This window comes from Lampris incognitus, chromosome 4 (genome assembly GCF_029633865.1).
Source record: "Lampris incognitus isolate fLamInc1 chromosome 4, fLamInc1.hap2, whole genome shotgun sequence".
Taxonomy (NCBI): Eukaryota; Metazoa; Chordata; class Actinopteri; order Lampriformes; family Lampridae; genus Lampris; species Lampris incognitus.
In genome coordinates, this window is record NC_079214.1 from 26,048,833 (window position 1) to 26,063,205 (window position 14,373).

Sequence of the window (14,373 nt, forward strand, 5' to 3'; positions counted from 1 at the left end):
ACACTGTGCCTTGTAGCTGTTGTCTATTCTCTACTGCAAATAAGCACTCTAAACCCAAGTGGTGTTGTATGGGGGACTAGGGTTGGCTAATCAGAATCTGACCTGCACACAGACGTCAGGATACATAGCCTAGGTTTAATATTTTAAAAATAAATATTCTGTATCTGTTGGTTAAAACAGGGAATGAAATTAGCACATGCCAAACAAAGGGTAACGTTAAATGTCCATGGCAAGTTAAAATTTCAGGTCACCTGTCACCATGGCAGACAGGTTTTTCTTATTCTAATAATATCTTTTAAAACAATGCTTAAGAATAGTCAGATTCTGAAAACTGGAAAAAAACGTGTTGTAAACAAAGCTAGCAAACTAGTCGACATCACATTAACTTACCTGTTGTTGTGACATGAGTCGGTGTCTCTTCTTCTTAGGTGACCTCTTGTAACCCAGAAAGTGTTGGGTAAGGGTTATCCAGCGTTGGCTTCTTATCAACAATATGAAACGAGCAAACATAAAGAGTATGAGGGTTTGTTTTTTTTAAGCTCGCTAGCCAATTTCTTTTTGCCTCGTGGTTTTGTGGGAGGCGATGGAAAGTGTATCATCGCTGACAGCAACAGTCTGATTTCATTTTAGGCTTATGATTGAAGCACTCCCGTTTAAGCCACTCATTAAGTTTCATCTGGTTGTACGTACAACCACGAACAGCACATGTTGTCCTCGAGCTCCGTAACGACATTTTATATGTAGGTTAGCAACTTTCATCGTATTTTTTTTAAACACGAACAGCAATAGCTAACAATTCCTCAGCCAAATCTGCCACCGGTCTGTCATACTGCGTCCGCCGAACACCGGAAGCATCGCCCATAATCATTTCCCCAGTGACCCCTCCCCCCTTCCCCCAGGAAACTGTTTCGGTAGGCTATCTTATAAAGAATGACACACACACGAGTTGCTCAGTGCAGCCAAGTATAATCGAAGTGTTGTAACATGTTCCTGAGCGCGGGTCACGTGTGTCTAAGGTAAACTAGTGGATAGCCGATGGCGTCGATCTATCTAGACCCGTAACATCCTCCTTTTCCAAGTATAAACACATACACATGAAGTTAGTGCAAAATAAAATTACTTTCATATACGAACAACCAATAACAGTGCAACAGCAGTAAATCTCTTCATATCCCATACCAGTGTAATAACCACAGTAGCGTATGATAACATTTCTCCTCTTTTCCCCCTCTCTCCCACATAGCAACCATCAACATTATTCAGATTACATAGTGAGTTTCAGTGGAGGTTTAGACAGCCGTCCAACCCTTGTGTAAGTGTGTCCATCCGAACGCGGAGCGCCAACAGGAGTAGATGGCGCCTTGGGCATGGACCTGATGGGGCTCGGCTCGAACACAGCCTGAGGGGTCTCAATGACAGTTTCTGTAGCTGGATCCCCGTCCGGTGTGTGTGCCGCAGTGGGTTCAACAGGATCGTGCGCGGCTCGTGCAGCTGGCTCAGCCACTCTGAGATCGATCCTGTTACGACGGTACAGGGAGCCATCAATGTCCACAAGATAAGACCTCGGCGCAACCCTGCGGAGACAAGTTCCGACTCTCCAGCGGCCAGTGTTATCACCTGGCAGGGGCTTCATCCGTACGACTTCCCCAATTTCAAGTACCGGCAATTCACGGGCAGATCTGTCATAGAAGGATTTGGCGAGTTGCTTCCTGTGGCGCAGCTTTTCAGTGACGCCCACGACAACAGCTGGTTCCAGGAGCTTGCTTGCCGCCGGGATGGACGTCTTCAACCGGCGGGACATGAGGCGTTGTGCTGGGCTGCTGCCCATGTTTTCCGTAGGTGTATTCCTCCAGTGAAGCACGGCTTTCCAGGGGTCTTCACCATCATGCGCGACCTTACGCAGAAGATTTTTTACAATCTTCACGGCCGACTCGGCCTTGCCATTCGCTTTCGGGTGTCTGGGAGAGGAGGTCACGTGCTCAAATTCCCACTCAGAAGCGAACCGTGTGAACTAAGCTGTGAACTGAGGGCCATTGTCTGTAATAACCTTCTCTGGCTGACCATGTCGGGCGAACTGTGCCTTACATCGCTTGATGACTGTCTCTGCAGACATGTCGGGTAGAAGCTCAATCTCCCAAAAATCGGAATAGTGGTCGACTATTAGGAGATAGTCTTTCTGTCTGAAGCTGAATAGGTCCATGCTCAAGACCTGCCATGGCCTGGTTGGTACTTCGTGAGAGAGCATGGTCTCCTTTTGCTGATTGTGGGCGTACACATTGCAGGTCGAGCAGCTTACAAAGTCCTTTATCTCTGACTGCATGTTGGGCCAGTACAATGTCTCTTGTAGTCCATGGGCCAGACGATATTTCGGTACACTCAAGGTGGCAAAACTTACTTATAATTTTTGAAAGGATCCATGTCTGTAGATGATATTTTGGTATGATAACCATTCCTGAGTGGCAGCTGTATCACAGTTATCAGCTCATGAAGTTAACCACCCGCTAAACTAAATTGCATTTTAGACGCTGGTGCATATCCTGGTTTAGCCTCATGGTCAGGACATTTTTCAATGTTCTATAATATTGTCTTTGGTATCATTTTAAAGGGGACCTTCTTAGCTTTCATTCAAGCCCTGTTGTGGATATTTCTCACAAATATAGAGGTCACTTGAGCTCTTCAACCCGTCAATAACACACATCTTTCTGCAATGTTCGCCTAAACTATATACTTTCTTTTAGCCCTGTGGCATCTAGGAATATCAGGGACACAAAACACAAAAACTGGAATACTCACAGGACTGTAAAGATTCAGAAAATGTATAATATACCCATACTATTTCATTGTGTGAGGTGATTGTGAGCCTTAAATGAGAACTAGACCAAAGCCAGTTAGGTCACAAACTGGTCTCTATACATTTGTCTAAATACACAATCAAAATACATGATAAAAAGGAATACCATAGTGAGGTAATGAACTATTTTAATATTTTAAACAACATTGACATTTACATATACTTAGTCAATGATACATGTAATCCCATATCATTAGTGAGTAAATGTAATGATAATGGGTAGGGTAATGGGTATATGTGAATATGGTTACATTATTGTTATCAAGCTCTGGGTAACCAAGTCCAGAATCAACATCCTGTGCATCAATAGACTACTACCACAGTAATACCATCAGAATCATCACACTGTCATTCATCAAACTGCTCGTTTCTCTCATCATTTGACTCCCCAAGTTCAAAGTCCAGTTCTGGACCATCCTGCTGTTTTTGGTTACTGCAGGTCTGTAACCCGCACATGTCTGTGCATGGAAGTCCATTTGACAGGCACATGCAGCTTGGCATTTTGCATGAATGCACACACTTGCATGTTAGCATTTCCAAGACCACATCTGGTGCAGGTGGGGAGCGCATCCAGTAAATGGCCAGCTTGCCTTCATCGTCTGTCCATCCATACTCAGTAGGGCTTGGCACCACAGGGTTAGCCTGCAGACAGCACTTCCATATTGCTGCCTGATAGTTGGCTCGTTGAACATGCATAAAGAGACAGTCTCTACATGGTGGCAGCTGGCTGGACTCAACCTCTCCCCTTTTGGTGCAGAAGAGCTGGTAACGCAGTTTGTTCACCTCAGCAGTGCTGCTATTAGCAACATACATCCGACAGGTGAACTGCTCAATTTTCTGGAACAGCTCATCACTCACATTCCATGTCTGTCCCAGTTGACTAAAAGTCTCTTGGCAGGAAGTGTGCTTTCTCACTATCTTCAGGGCATTCAGCTTCCCTCGACCAGTGAATGCACTGACAGTGTCGCAGCCTGTGAAGGCATGTAAGCCAATTAGGCTGTCACAGATGCTGTCTCCAAGTGAACTTGCCAGTTTGGTGATGTCGACAAACCGTGTGCGGTTCTGAGTCCCACACTTCTGGTAGATGGGACAGGTGATGTCCTTCTGGAAGCCAAAACAAAGCACCATGACATCAGTGTCCTCAGCTGTGATGATAACTGACTTTGAGCCCGCATTTGCTGCATGCAATGCATGCAGGAGCAGACGGGTGTCAGCTTCTTCATGTGTGGAGTGCAGTTCTGCTGCTTCCTCACACCCATCTTCTGTCAACTTGTAGCAGGTTTCCTCACAGATCATGTACAACACCTTGCCATGCAGCATAGCTCTGTATCGTGGGAGTTTCCACTCTTCCACCAGAAACTTGATGAGACTGGTCTTGTTGGAGGAACTGCACAGAAATTTTCTCCACTGCTGGACGTGGTGTCCCCCTGCAAGATTCTTGTACTGGAGAGTGATGTCTCCACCCCGGTTCAGTCGTTCAGCATCTTTGATCGAAGTCTGGTGATAGACATCAAAAACAACATCAATCCTCCCACTCTGTGCTCCCTCATGGAGGACCTGGGTCAAGGCTGACTCTGCCACCTGTGCAAAGGTTTTGTTGTTGCCATTCATTTTTTGGACCAGGCTCATCCCATCAATGATGGAAGTAGATGGGATTGGGATGTCTTCTGCAGGAGATACATTCTTTTCAAGCTCTCTGGCAAGTGTAGCCTTGTTTGTTTTTCGTAAGGACCCATCAGCATTTGCCAGTGCCCATGGTAGTGGGCCCAATGGGTAGGCAAGGACATCCTTCAGATTCACCTTCCTGCTTTCAGCCACCAGGATCATGTGACTGAAAAGGTTTCTATCTGCCTTCAGAACCACATCCTGTGCTTTCTTTCCATGAGCTTGTTTTGTGCTGACATTGGAGAATGTTTTCAGACTTTGCTTGGTCATCTTGTCGTGGAATTTCACAGGTGGTGGGTCTGCATCTAACCTTGTTTGCTGGAATGCTTGGTAGGCCTCTTCTCCTTTCTCAAGAGCTCTCAAGAGATCTATGGTCACATCAGGTGGAGCCATGTTGCCAGTGGAGAGGCTAACCAAATCAATCTCATCAGGGGACATAGGATTGAGCCAGTTATTCTCCATAAGGTCCATGAGAGACTGGACATCTGCTTCATCTCTCTTGATCCTTGGACTCTGTAGATCTGGATGAGACCATTTGCACCTGCCTTGACCTGTCAGGTCTCTCAGCTGTCTGAGGTACATGCTTCTATACTCAGCTGTGAGATAATATTTGGTCACAGCTCCTGGCTTCAAGCTGAATCCCTTTGTCCCTCCAGCTGTTTGGGTGTCTTTGTTCGCCGTTTCTTCTATAGCTTGGTCAACAGGGATTCGGCCAAAGGGATTGGTGGAGCCCAGTTTGACTGAGAAGCCTCCTTCCATGAATTCTGTGTACGCATCTGGGTGTGTGATGGGCAGCTCAGACATCTGGGCGTAGTAGTAGGGGAGGTAGCGTGCATAATTCATCCTGTCATAAGTAAAGCACCATGGGATCATTGCTCGAATGCTAGCCAAGTGTAGCATCCAGTCTCCCTCTCTGGATGCTCGGATGAGCCCCAACAAGATTTCAACCATGTCCAAATAGGACATCCAGAAGTTCGAGAGGCTGCCATTTCCACCTCTAAGGAACTCACGGTAGACTTCAAATAGATCCATGATGCGTGTACAAGAGCTGTTCTCGAGGACCTCCTTCAAAGCATGTTGTGAGACTTCTTTCCCAAGGCTGTCAATGGTCTTCAGTGTCTCATTCAGGTGAACCATGTCATTCCTGTGAGTTTCTTCCAACCAGGACAGGAAACCATTCAAGGTCAGTCGCATGAGACCCTCATACAGGAGATTGTGTAGTCGCACTGCCCTGTTGTACCTGCGGCCATCCATAACACCAGCAATTGAGCCTTCTGCAATCATGCCAGACTCAATGCAGAGGTCTTTGAGTCCAGCATCTTGGAAACGCTTTCCTATTATTGCCAGCAGCGTGCAGATGGTGTGGAATACCCCAAGCCTAATGATGATATCATGGAACTTGTCATGGTGTTTCCATGTGATCTCGACAGCCTTCGCATACAGGGCTTGGTCAAAGACACAGACAATCTTCCTCAGGCCTAAGCACTGCATGATGCTCAGTGACTGGTTAAGCACCTCGTTGACAGTAGACATTTGTGTCGCTGGAGCATTGATGGTAGGCAGATAGCCTATATTGTCGGGGATGACCGTCATCTCTCCTCGAGTCAGGATGTTGAAGCCTGTCCAGTTGCTGACTGACTGTTCTTCTTGTTGTGACATGCGTGCTAGGACCCAAAGAAGGTTTTTCTCTGTGGCAAGCTTAGTATTGGCTGCAGTATCGGCATCTGACTTTTTGCTTTGTGGTGGCCCTACCCGTTGTCCAGCATTGTAAGTTGGTAACATTGGTGGGGGTCCATCAATGCTTCTCTTCTTTGTTTTGGGAACAGTGGGCATGGGTTGGACAGGAAGTGGGTTGACTGGCTTTGCTTGCACAGCAATCCCATTGACTCTGTGAGATGTTCCCTCACCACTGACAGTTTCTTCAAGACGGTCGATATTGTCCCAGGCTAAAGTTGTGAATATGCCAGGATGGATGTTAGCTGGAAGGGCAATGCCACTCCCTGATGATGAGAGTTTCTGGAGACACAGGGCAGTGTTGATCTCTTCCATCTGTGAATAGGACACACTGTGACCAAGTCGGTTGAGGATGTTTATCAACTCTACATTTCCTGTCAACGATTTGACACTGAATGGCAGAACAATGTGCTTGGAAGGCTTGGTATTTCCACATGTCACTGCATATACTATGTCATGGCCAAATGACTGCAGAAGGCACTGCACTCTCTGGGATGCATGATCAGGATCATTTGAGCCTGTGAGTAGAGAGTACAGGAAGATAATGAGCGACTCTGGAATGGTAGGACATTCTGCTTCTGGTTTGACTTCAGGCGGCCAGGTTTGAGGAACATCTTGACTTTTAATGTCTGCTCTCAATTTGATGGCTGCTTTGGCTATAACATCTTGTGCACTGACACTTTTCAGGGTCTGCAGCTCCCTTTTGAGAGACTGATTTTCTTTGGCAAGTTCCCTCATGGACAAGTTATCGGGATAGAGGAGGAATTTTCCTTTCTCATCAGGGAATATCTGCAAGGCTCCAGCAAACTCACTCTCCAGGTTTCGCCTTATGTGCTTCTTGGTTGATTCCTTGACTTGGGCAATGCCTTGGGAGTTCATTGAAGCTACCAGTCTAGAAGAGAGATCAGTCATTGTCATCACTTGAGGATTGCCAAAAAGCTCCATCCTGATGAAGAGGAACAGCTCATTGTATGCCTTATTCACAGCAGCTTCATACTGGGCTGCAGCATGATCATCTTCATTGCTGGCAACCTCTCCTTTGGAAACCTCTTCTTTGGTGTAAAGTCTATAGCATGACCTGTGGTAGTGCCCTTCAGCTGCTACAAGGTCTCTACTCACAATGGCAAGGATTCTGCTGTCCCTTTTCTTTGTGGCTGCACTCCTGATCTTTGCATCAGCTCGCAGTTCTCGACACTGCACCAGTACTTCTCTCGTATTCTGTCTCTTGGAATATTTGCTGTTTTTCTGACAAAATATGCACTCTGCATCATAAGTCCTAGATGTACTTGGAGCATGTCGAGCTACTCTCTTAGATTGTTTCTCTTCAGCAGAGACACAACTTTTCTTTTCTTTTGCAAGGAGGCCATCAAGAATTTGCTTCATAGTGAAGATACTGCGACACTTTCTGTGGTAGTAGATTGCTGGAATCTGTCCCTCAGGAATGTCTTTTGCCAGTTTCAAAACTGGTGCATGATTTCGTATCTGAGCTGCCCTGAGCAGAGTTCTCCATGAGTCGACACTTTGTAGTGAAACCAGCTTATCTGTATCATCAGAACAGTGGATAATACACTCCACCCGTGGGCGCTTTGGTATTGGGTAAAAACTTGCTTGTTCACCAGTGGCCATATTCAGTCAGTTTTCACCTGCCACATACAAACAAATACATGTAACTTAGGTGTATGAACACTACTAAAACAAAGTTTACTTTGCTTCACCAGCGTCATATTACCATTATTTATCTTACATAGCCACAAATAGATACATTACCTAGTTGCTATGCAACAGCTGTATTTTGTCCACATGAGGCCGCTAAAATCAACACAAGATGAAAGTTCCTCGTAGCCACTTTAACTAATCATATTAACATATACATTAAAAGAACATGCTAACATTATGGGAAATGAGCTTACAATCTTCTCCAGAGTGAGACAAGAAGATAGATACCAGTTTCCTCTATATGTGTTTAGTAGAAAGCTATCTGGCTGCACGTTAGCCTAGCTTAGCACAATGAATGGAAGTACACAGTACTGGTTATCCTTGGTTGTTGGCCAACTAAGAACTGTCCCAGAGTTTAAGCTAGGCTAATCAGTACCAGGGGTGTTGAAATGCTATATTTGTAAAAATCTGGGCAAATACACAATCGTGAGAGGCACAGAAACAGGTTTCCTGAAAGAAAAATGAAATAGCTGCTCATTTGGAAAGGTTATCATGTATTATTTTACTTCTGTTAGTGTACCAAATAAAATGGCACCAGTGAAGTTGTGTCACCTTGGGTGATATCGATATCTGGTCTGACCCATGGACTAACTGGCTTTGGTCTAGTTAGTTTCTTAGTAATAATGCCCTTCTAATTTAAGGTTCACAATCACCTCACACAATGAAATAGTATGGGTATATTATACATTTTCTGAATCTTTACAGTCCTGTGAGTATTCCAGTTTTTGTGTTTTGTGTCCCTGATATTCCTAGATGCCACAGGGCTAAAAGAAAGTATATAGTTTAGGCGAACATTGCAGAAAGATGTGTGTTATTGACGGGTTGAAGAGCTCAAGTGACCTCTATATTTGTGAGAAATATCCACAACAGGGCTTGAATGAAAGCTAAGAAGGTCCCCTTTAGAATGATACCAAAGACAATATTATAGAACACTGAAAAATGTCCTGACCATGAGGCTAAACCAGGATATGCACCAGCGTCTAAAATGCAATTTACTTTAGGGGGTGGTTAACTTCATGAGCTGATAACTGTGATACAGCTGCCACTCAGGAATGGTTATCATACCAAAATATCATCTACAGACATGGATCCTTTCAAAAATTATAAGTAAGTTTTGCCACCTTGAGTGTACCGAAATAGGAAATTTTGGGCTCTGGCCCATGGATTATTGAGCGTGTCGGTAGCATGCATCACCCCCTATGTGACTTGAATGTATGCGCGTCAACATTTCTGGGCGGAGTGACTTTGGGATGATGACTTTTTGCCCCCGGAACAGAACTCCGTTCTGCACACTGATTTCATCCCTGAAGGGCCAGTACTCCCTAGCGATGAGGGGCGCTTCCTCCTTTACATCTGGCCAGCCCACGATAACAGTGTTCTTCAGTGCCTGTAAGCATTCATCTCTGTCGGTGTGTCGTCTGATCTGTTCCAGCCACTGGTTAGTCACATTCAGGCACTCTGCCTGGTTCACGTGCTGTATGTCTTCCTGCTCTTGTTGCAGAGAGCAGATAGCGTGTCGCTGATATGCAGTCCCTCTGCCGGAGCATCCAGCCGTAGCTCTGCTGAGCGTGTCGCTTATGAACATCTCTGGGCCTGGTTTGTAGATTACCCTCAGGTCGTAGTTCGGCAGAGTCATGAGCATGCTCTGGAGTCTCTTAGGCACATTGAGAAGTGGCTTGCTGAAAATAGAGATCAGAGGCTTATGGTCCGTCTCTGCTGTGATTGGGTCGCGGCCATATAGGTAATGGTGAAACCTCTGGCAGGCGAAGACGATACTGAGACACTCCTTCTCAATTTGTGCATAGTTTTTTTCGGTGGGGGTAAGAGCCCTCGAGGGAAATGCGATGGGCTGACCTTCCTGCATGAGACAACATCCGAGACCGCTCTGGCTGGCGTCGCTCTGGATTGCGATTGGCTTAGTTACATCATAGTAGCGCAGGACGGGCATGGCTGTCGCCAGCGCCTTAAGCTCATGAACCGCCGCCTCGTGCTTAGGCAGCCAGTGCCAGGGTGTGTCCTTGTCCAACAGGCGTCGCAACGGCTCGCAGACAGTAGATAGATGAGGCATGAACTTGGCTAAATAGTTAGCGAAGCCAATGAGACGCTGCACGCCCTTGGCATCTGTTGGGTTCGGCATGTCAATAATGGCTCTCACCTTCTCTGGATCGGGCTTCAGTCCAGCAGATGAGAGAATGTGGCCATGAAACTGCACCTCACCCACCTTGAACTGCAACTTCTTCAGGCCGAGGCGAAGCTTGACCTCGCGGCAGCGTTCCATCAACGCCGCAAGCTTGACATCGTGGTCGTCCCCAGCCTCCTTGTCTGTGTCCCCGCAGCCGACGACCAGGATATCGTCTGCAATGGGCTCAACGCCCTTCAGACCGGCGAGGAGCTCGTGCTGCTTGCGCTGATCTCAGCTTCTCCGGTTTTTTAACAATCACCATGTTGCTGATCCAATCTGTAGGATCTGTGACAGGCGCGAGGTGGCCGTCAGCCTCGTACTTGTCCAGCTGGGCTTTGACTGCTGCTTTCATTGCAATTGGGACATTGCGAGGGGCACTCTGTACTGCAGCAACACTAGGATCAAGGTCAAAATGGACCTCCCCAGGCACGGATTCCACAGGGGAGTTGAACACGTCACTGTATCTGTTGATAAGCTGTTCTTTAGTTAGGGCTCCTGGTTGTGTGTGTTCCATTTTGAGCACATCCTCTGGAATTGTGAAATGCATGAGCCCTAAGCGTTCACAGGTGGAGCCTGACAGAAGAGAATGTTGGCTGGTCCTCACTATTTCGAATGAGAGCTTGTGTGTTTGGCCTCTCACAGTACAGTCAGTCTCAAAGGTGCCCATAGAGCTCAGTGTTTCCCCCGAATACAGCTTCAGTCTGGTGTCACTCGGGCGGAGAGGTGTGTTTGGGGCCAGCCTTTTCTTGTCTTGAAAGCCCATTACATTGCAGGTGGCTCCAGAGTCCAGCTGACATTGTTGTGGCTTGTCGTGGAGTTTCAGAGTCACAAACCACTTCTTTCCTTTGGTGTGCACTGCGCCGATTGACTCAAACATGTACAGATCATCTGCATCATTACTATGCTCTGGGGGTTCTTCTGTGTATTCCACACAGTTTACCTTGCCCTCAGCATGCCCCTTTTTGCTCTTTAAGCACACTTTAGAAAAGTGATTAAGTGTCCCACATGACCTACATTGTTTCCCGAAGGCCGGGCAATGCTCTCTGCCCCTTGAATGCGAGCTGCCACAATATTTGCAATTGCCTGCATCTCCTGCTGTTCTGGGTGGATTGCTCTGTTTCCATTGGTTTTGTCTGGGTTGCCTAGCAACGGCATGCACTGCCTCCGGCTGCGGTGTTGTTGTAAACTCCATTGCTCTCATACGGATGTCAGTTTGCTCTGCTGCGCGACACATGTCAATAGCTGTGAACATGTTCAAATCCTTCTCTCTCAACATTCTGCGCCTAACCGCCTCGCTTGCAACTCCCAGGACTATCTTATCACGGATCAATTCATCTTTCAACTGTCCATACACACAGGTTGCTGCCCTCTCTCTCAGTCTCGTCACAAAGGTATCAAACGATTCTCCTTCCTCCTGCTTGCAACTCCCGAAAATGTACCTCTCGTATATTGGGTTTTTTGCTGGCTTGAAGTATTTCCCCAACTCTCTCAGTATGGCGTCAGGATCCCCTTGATCATCTTCTGAGAGGTTCAGATTGTGGCGGTAAATATGCCTGCATTCACTTCCCATCACACTCCTTAGAGTAGCCGCTTGTATTTTATTGTCCTTGCCAAGTATGCCCGTGACGAGGACGTAGTCTTCATATTCGGCCCGAAAAATGTCCCAATTGACACTCCAATCGCCTGTGAAGCTCATCGGGGACGGTGGTGGAATATTCACGTTAGCTGCCATTGTATGTGATGCTATCGGCGCCGGTAATGCTAGCGTTAGCTCCTCTGTGACAACGTCTTCAGCAGAAGTACTTTGCTCTGAATCGGAATCCTCCGACATGTGACCTACTCAGGCCTACAAACTTAAACATGCGAGCTAGTAAAATAAGAAATAAGTTCTCCGACTTCTGGCACCATGTTTCGGTAGGCTATCTTATAAAGAATGACACACACACGAGTTGCTCAGTGCAGCCAAGTATGATCGAAGTGTTGTAACATGTTCCTGAGCGCGGGTAACGTGTGTCTAAGGTAAACTAGTGGATAGCCGATGGCATCGATCTATCTAGACCCGTAACAGAAACTCTTGGATACTGCAGCGGAATACGATCCTTAGACCAGGGGCGCGTTCAGCCCCAACGAAACGTAGCAAAACGTTTATTTTAACGGAAACGGTGGTGCGTTCAACACACCGTTGTGTTACGAAAGCGTTGCAAATATTGGGCAGTTGAGAAGGCTACTCTTTGCGTTCTTTTCGAGGAATTTTCGTAGCCTGATGACAGCAGTTTAATACTATGAAATACTTACGACAAACATGTCTTCAGTTGTTGCATACACCAAGCTGCAGTGGACACATTTGTAAAGGACTTTGGTTGGATCCATTGTACGCGCCGCCTTTTTTAATACGGCGGGGGCGGGGTTTATTTACACGTCTCTGCTGATTGGGTAGCACCTCTGACACACCTACCAAATGAAAGAAAGTGTACCTCAAAGCCCGTTACACACCATTTCACACTATTCCGAGAAAACATGTCGTTCAACCTGAAAAGCGTAGCAAAATGATGCAAACCGCTTTCAGAATGAACGTGCCCCAGTTCTTTCAACAAACAAACCCCTCCTAGTCCCTTGGTTGTTGTGTGATTTCCAGTGATCTATGACTTCTCATTTGTGCTGGCTAGGTAGTTGATTGATAGTAACTTCACAAAGTCAAATTATCTTTATTGTCCCTTACAGGGAAATTAGTTTGCAGCCAGTATAATAAAACTCTCTCATAAAAACAAAACATACAAACACCAAGGCAGAACTGACAAAAGGACATAGTGGGCAAGGAGAACCAAAGGGGTTCAAATATACAGACCAAGGAAACAAGCGATCTACAGACAACAGATGAATACTAGCTCCCTACGGTCATTCCTGCAAGCTGGGCCAGGACACAGCTCAGCAATGAGATCGCCCATTGAGCTTTTCACTTTTGATTTTGTTTTCACTTCCAAATACACGATTTTGCCAATAGAATTAAATTGGACTTGTTAGCTACAAGCCATCCGGTCCTTGTATAACCAAAATGAGAGCTGTGTCCGCAATCTCGGCACAAAGTCAAACACGTTTTCAGTGGCTGTCAGACTCAGCCAAGGTTGTCCCTTGTCTCTGATTCCGTTTGTGATATTCATAGACAGGATCTCAAGGCGCAGCCAAGGTGAGGAGTGTGTCTGTTTTGGGAACCTCAGAATTGCATCTCTGCTCTTTGCAGATGATGTGGTTTTGTTGGCTGCATCAGAATGCGATCTCCAGCACACACTGGGGCAGTTTGCAGCTGAATGTGAAATGGCCGGGATGAGAGTCGGCACCTCCAAGTCTGAGGCCATGGTTCTCTACCGGAATATGGTGGATTGCTTCCTCCGGTTTGGGAATGAGTTGTTGCCTCAAGTGAAGGAGTTCAAGTAACTCGGGGTCTTGTTCATGAGTGAGGGTTGGATGGAGTGGGAGATTGACAGGCAGATTGGTGCAGCATCAGCAGTAATGTGGACATTGCACCGGACCGTTGTGGCGAAGAAGGAGCTGAGCCAGAAGGCAAAGCTCTCAATTTACCAGTCAATCTTTTTTCCAACTCTCACCTATGGTCATGGGCTTTGGATAGTGACCGAAAGGGTGAGATCGTGGATGCAAGCGGCTGAAATGAGTTTCCTCTGTAGGGTGTCTGGGCTCAGCCTCAGAGTTGGGTGAGGTGCTCAGACATCCGGAGGGAGCTTGGAGTAGAGCCAGTGCTCCTATGCGTTGAAAGGAGCCAGTTGAGGTGGTTCGGGCATCTACTGAGGATGCGTCCTGGGCCTCTTCCTTTGGAGGTTTTCCGGCATGTCCAACTGGGAGGAGACCCTGGGGTAGACCCAGAACTCACTGGAGGGACTACATGTCCAATCTTGCCTGGGAACACCGTAGGATCCCTCAGGAGGAGCTGGAGGTTTGTTGCTGGGGAGAGGGATATCTGGAGTGCCTTACTTAGCTTGCTGCCACCGTGACCCGACCCTGGAGAAGCGGCTGATGATAAATGAATAAATGAACTTTTTGAAACATGTTTGACACCCATATTCCATAAAAAAAACACTATTGTAATACAAATCTAGCGGTGTCCAGAATGAAACCCTCGAGTAAAATTATATCTAAATCAATATGCATTGCTGACAAAGGCTACGAAAATAAGACCCAGGTTGTAAACCCTCTCAAGAATTATCCTTTAATG